The sequence below is a fragment of the Halictus rubicundus genome, unplaced genomic scaffold (genome assembly GCF_050948215.1).
Source record: "Halictus rubicundus isolate RS-2024b unplaced genomic scaffold, iyHalRubi1_principal scaffold0247, whole genome shotgun sequence".
NCBI classification, from domain to species: Eukaryota; Metazoa; Arthropoda; class Insecta; order Hymenoptera; family Halictidae; genus Halictus; species Halictus rubicundus.
In genome coordinates this window covers 358340-365491 of record NW_027488788.1, presented here as the reverse complement: position 1 = coordinate 365491, position 7152 = coordinate 358340, and positions in this window count along the sequence as shown.

The window sequence follows — 7152 nt, the reverse complement described above, 5'->3', positions numbered from 1 at the left end:
ATTGGATAGGATAGCGGATAGGGTAGGATAGAGGATTGGATAGGATAGGGGATAGGATACGATAGAGGATAGGATAGGATAGAGAATAGGATATAGGATTGGATAGGATAGAGGATAGAATAGGATAGAGGATAGGATAGGATAGAGGATAGGATATGATACAGGATAGGATAGGATATAGGATAGGATAGGATAGAGGATAGGATAGGATACAGGATAGTATAGGATAGAGGATAGGATATGATAGAGGATAGGATAGGATAGAGGATAGGATAGGATAGAGAATAGGATGGGATAGAGGATAGGATAGGATAGAGGATAGGATAGGATAGAGGATAGGATAGGATAGAGGATGGGATAGGATAGAGGATAGGATAGGATAGAGGATAGGACAGGATAGAGGATAGGATATGATAGAGGATACGATAGGATAGAGGATAGGATAGGATAGAGGATAGGATAGAGGATAGGATAGAGGATAGGATAGGATAGAGGATAGGATAGGATAGAGGATAGGATAGGATAGAGGATAGGATAGGATGGAGAATAGGATAGGATAGAGGATAGGATAGGATAGAGGATAGGATAGGATAGAGGATAGGATACGATAGAGGATAGAATAGGATAGAGGATACGATATAGGATTTAATAGGATAGAGGATAGGATACGATAGAGGATAGGATAGGATAGAGGATAGGATAGGATAGATAATATGATACGATAGAGGATAGGATAGGATAGAGGATACGATATAGGATTTAATAGGATAGAGGATAGGATACGATAGAGGATAGGATAGGATAGAGAATAGGATAGGATAGATGATAGGATAGGATAGAGGATAGGATAGGATAGAGGATAGGATAGGATAGAGGATAGCATAGGATAGAGGATAGGATAGGATAGAGGATAATATAGGATAGCGGATAGGATAGGATAGAGGATAGGATAGGATAGAGGATAGGATAGGATAGAGGATAGGATACGATAGAGGATAGGATAGGATAGAGGATACGATATGGGATTTAATAGGATAGAGGATAGGATACGATAGAGGATAGGATAGGATAGAGGATAGAGGATAGGATAGAGGATAGGATAGGATAGAGGATAGGATAGGATAGAGGATAGGATAGGATAGAGGATAGGATAGGATAGAGGATAGGATAGGCTAGAGGATAGGATACAGGATAGGATAGGATAGAGGATAGGATAGGATAGAGGATAGGATACGATAGAGGATAGGATAGGATAGAGGATGGGATAGGATAGAGGATAGGATAGGATAGAGGATAGGATACGATAGAGGATAGGATAGGATAGAGGATCCGATATAGGATTTAATAGGATAGAGGATAGGATACGATAAAGGATAGGATAGGATAGAGGATAGGATAGGATAGAGAATAGGATATAGGATTGGATAGGATAGCGGATAGGATAGGATAGAGGATTGGATAGGATAGGGGATAGGATACGATAGAGGATAGGATAGGATAGAGAATAGGATATAGGATTGGATAGGATAGAGGATAGAATAGGATAGAGGATAGGATAGGATAGAGGATAGGATATGATACAGGATAGGATAGGATATAGGATAGGATAGGATAGAGGATAGGATAGGATACAGGATAGGATAGGATAGAGGATAGGATATGATAGAGGATAGGATAGGATAGAGGATAGGATAGGATAGAGAATAGGATGGGATAGAGGATAGGATAGGATAGAGGATAGGATAGGATAGAGGATAGGATAGGATAGAGGATGGGATAGGATAGAGGATAGGATAGGATAGAGGATAGGATAGGATAGAGGATAGGATAGGATAGGATAGGATAGAGGATAGGACAGGATAGAGGATAGGATATGATAGAGGATAGGATAGGATAGAGGATAGGATAGGATAGAGGATAGGATAGGATAGAGGATAGGATAGGATAGAGGATAGGATAGGATAGAGGATAGGATAGGATGGAGAATAGGATAGGATAGAGGATAGGATAGGATAGAGGATAGGATAGGATAGAGGATAGGATAGGATAGAGGATAGGATAGGATAGAGGATAGGATAGGATAGAGGATAGGATAGGATAGAGGATGGGATAGGATAGAGGATAGGATAGGATAGAGGATAGGATAGGATAGAGGATAGGATAGGATAGGATAGGATAGAGGATAGGACAGGATAGAGGATAGGATATGATAGAGGATAGGATAGGATAGAGGATAGGATAGGATAGAGGATAGGATAGGATAGAGGATAGGATAGGATAGAGGATAGGATAGGATAGAGGATAGGATAGAGGATAGGATAGGATAGAGGATATAATAGAGGATAGGATAGGATAGAGGATAGGATACGATAGAGGATAGAATAGGATAGAGGATACGATATAGGATTTAATAGGATAGAGGATAGGATACGATAGAGGATAGGATAGGATAGAGGATAGGATAGGATAGATAATATGATAGGATAGAGGATAGGATAGGATAGAGGATAGGATAGGATAGAGGATAGGATAGGATAGGATAGGATAGAGGATAGGATAGGATAGAGGATAGGATACGATAGAGGATAAGGATAGGATAGAGGATAGGATAGGATAGAGAATAGGATATAGGATTGGATAGGATAGAGGATAGAATAGGATAGAGGATAGGATAGGATAGAGGATAGGATATGATACAGGATAGGATAGGATATAGGATAGGATAGGATAGAGGATAGGATAGGATACAGGATAGGATAGGATAGAGGATAGGATATGATAGAGGATAGGATAGGATAGAGAATAGGATGGGATAGAGGATAGGATAGGATAGAGGATAGGATAGGATAGAGGATAGGATAGGATAGAGGATGGGATAGGATAGAGGATAGGATAGGATAGAGGATAGGATAGGATAGAGGATAGGATAGGATAGGATAGGATAGAGGATAGGACAGGATAGAGGATAGGATATGATAGAGGATAGGATAGGATAGAGGATAGGATAGGATAGAGGATAGGATAGGATAGAGGATAGGATAGGATAGAGGATAGGATAGGATAGAGGATAGGATAGGATGGAGAATAGGATAGGATAGAGGATAGGATAGGATAGAGGATAGGATAGGATAGAGGATAGGATAGGATAGAGGATAGGATAGGATAGAGGATAGGATAGGATAGAGGATAGGATAGGATAGAGGATGGGATAGGATAGAGGATAGGATAGGATAGAGGATAGGATAGGATAGAGGATAGGATAGGATAGGATAGGATAGAGGATAGGACAGGATAGAGGATAGGATATGATAGAGGATAGGATAGGATAGAGGATAGGATAGGATAGAGGATAGGATAGGATAGAGGATAGGATAGGATAGAGGATAGGATAGGATAGAGGATAGGATAGAGGATAGGATAGGATAGAGGATAGGATAGAGGATAGGATAGGATAGAGGATAGGATACGATAGAGGATAGAATAGGATAGAGGATACGATATAGGATTTAATAGGATAGAGGATAGGATACGATAGAGGATAGGATAGGATAGAGGATAGGATAGGATAGATAATATGATAGGATAGAGGATAGGATAGGATAGAGGATAGGATAGGATAGAGGATAGGATAGGATAGGATAGGATAGAGGATAGGATAGGATAGAGGATAGGATACGATAGAGGATAAGGATAGGATAGAGGATAGGATAGGATAGAGGATAGGATATGATAGAGGATAGGATAGGATAGAGGATAGGATAGGATAGAGGATAGGATAGGATAGAGGATAGGATAGGATAGAGGATAGGATAGGATAGAGGATAGGATAGGATAGAAGATAGGATAGGATAGAGGATTGATAGGATAGAGGATAGGATAGGATAGAGGATAGGATAGGATAGACGATAATATAGGATAGAGGATAGGATAGGATAGAGGATAGGATAGGATAGAGGATAGGATACGATAGAGGATAGGATACGATAGAGGATAGGATAGGATAGAGGATCCGATATAGGATTTAATAGGATAGAGGATAGGATACGATAAAGGATAGGATAGGATAGAGGATAGGATAGGATAGAGAATAGGATATAGGATTGGATAGGATAGCGGATAGGATAGGATAGAGGATTGGATAGGATAGAGGATAGGATACGATAGAGGATAAGGATAGGATAGAGGATAGGATAGGATAGAGGATAGGATATGATAGAGGATACGATAGAGGATAGGATACGATAGAGGATAGGATAGGATAGAGGATAGGATAGGATAGAGAATAGGATACGATAGAGGATAGGATAGGATAGAGGATAGGATAGGATAGAGGATGGGATAGGATAGAGGATAATATAGGATAGAGGATAGGATAGGATAGAGGATAGGATACGATAGAGGATAGGATAGGATAGAGGATAGGATAGGATAGAGGATAGGATAGGATAGAGGATAGGATAGGATAGAGGATAGGATACGATAGAGGATAAGGATAGGATAGAGGATAGGATAGGATAGAGGATAGGATATGATAGAGGATATGATAGCGGATAGGATACCATAGAGGATAGGATAGGATAGAGGATAGGATAGGATAGAGAATAGGATACGATAGAGGATAGGATAGGATAGAGGATAGGATAGGATAGAGGATAGGATAGGATAGAGGATGGGATAGGATAGAGGATAATATAGGATAGAGGATAGGATAGGATGGAGGATAGGATACGATAGAGGATAGGATAGGATAGAGGATATGATACGATACAGGATAGGATAGGATAGAGGATACGATATAGGATTTAATAGGATAGAGCATAGGATACGATAGAGGATAGGATAGGATAGAGAATAGGATAGGATAGAGGATAGGATAGGATAGAGGATAGGATAGGATAGAGGATAGGATAGGATAGAGAATAGGATAGGATAGAGGATAATATAGGATAGAGGATTGGGTAGGATAGAGGATAGGATAGGATAGAGGATAGGATAGGATAGAGGATAGGATACGATAGAGGATAGGATAGGATACAGGATACGATATAGGATTTAATAGGATAGAGGATAGGATACGATAAAGGATAGGATAGGATAGAGGATAGGATATAGGATTGGATAGGATAGCGGATAGGATAGGATAGGGGATTGGATAGGATAGAGAATAGGATATAGGATTGGATAGGATACAGGATAGAATATTATAGAGGATAGGATAGGATAGAGGATAGGATAGGATAGAGGATAGGATAGGATAGAGGATAGGATACGATAGAGGTAGGATAGGATAGGATAGAGGATAGGATAGGATAGAGGATGGGATAGGATAGAGGATAGGATAGGATAGAGGATACGATATAGGATTTAATAGGATAGAGGATAGGATACGATAGAGGATACGATAGGATAGAGGATAGGATAGGATAGAGAATAGGATAGGATAGAGGAAAGGATAGGATAGAGGATAGGATAGGATAGAGGATAGGATAGGATAGAGGATGGGATATGATAGAGGATAATATAGGATAGAGGATAGGATAGGATATAGGATAGGATAGGATAGGATAGAGGATAGGATAGGATAGAGAATAGGATACGATAGAGGATAATATAGGATAGAGGATAGGATAGGATAGAGGATAGGATAGGATAGAGGATGGGATAGGATAGAGGACAATATAGGATAGAGGATAGGATAGGATGGAGGATAGGATACGATAGAGGATAGGATAGGATAGAGGATATGATACGATAGAGGATAGGGTAGGATAGAGGATACGATATAGGATTTAATAGGATAGAGGATAGGATACGATAGAGGATAGGATAGGATAGAGAATAGCATAGGATAGAGGATAGGATAGGATAGAGGATAGGATTTGATAGAGGATAGGATAGGATAGAGGATAGGATAGGATAGAGGATAGGATAGGATAGAGGATAGGATAGGATAGGGGATAATATAGGATAGAGGATAGGATAGGATAGAGGATAGGATAGGATAGAGGATAGGATAGGATAGAGGATAGGATACGATAGAGGATAGGATAGGATAGAGGATACGATATAGGATTTAATAGGATAGAGGATAGGATACGATAAAGGATAGGATAGGATAGAGGATAGGATATAGGATTGGATAGGATAGCGGATAGGATAGGATAGGGGATTGGATAGGATAGAGAATAGGATATAGGATTGGATAGGATAGAGGATAGAATAGGATAGAGGATAGGATGGGATAGAGGATAGGATAGGATAGAGGATAGGATAGGATAGAGGATAGGATACGATAGGGGATAGGATAGGATAGAGGATAGGATATGATAGAGGATAGGATAGTATAGAGGATGGGATAGGATAGAGGATAATATAGGATAGAGGATAGGATAGGATGGAGGATAGGATACGATAGAGGATAGGATAGGATAGAGGATATGATACGATAGAGGATAGGATAGGATAGAGGATACGATATAGGATTTAATAGGATAGAGGATAGGATACGATAGAGGATAGGATAGGATAGAGAATAGGATAGGATAGAGTATAGGATAGGATAGAGGATAGGATAGGATAGAGGATAGGATAGGATAGAGGATAGGATAGGATAGAGGATAATATAGGATAGAGGATAGGATAGGATAGAGGATAGGATAGGATAGAGGATAGGATAGGATAGAGGATAGGATACGATAGAGGATAGGATAGGATAGAGGATACGATATAGGATTTAATAGGATAGAGGATAGGATATGATAGAGGATAGGATAGTATAGAGGATGGGATAGGATAGAGGATAATATAGGATAGAGGATAGGATAGGATGGAGGATAGGATACGATAGAGGATAGGATAGGATAGAGGATATGATACGATTGAGGATAGGATAGGATAGAGGATAGGATATAGGATTGGATAGGATAGCGGATAGGATAGGATAGGGGATTGGATAGGATAGAGAATAGGATATAGGATTGCATAGGATAGAGGATAGAATAGGATAGAGGATAGGATAGGATAGAGGATAGGATAGGATAGAGGATAGGATAGGATAGAGGATAGGATAGGATAGAGGATAGGATAGGATAGAGGATAGGGTAGGATAGAGGATAGGATAGGATAGAGGATACGATATAGGATTTAATAGGA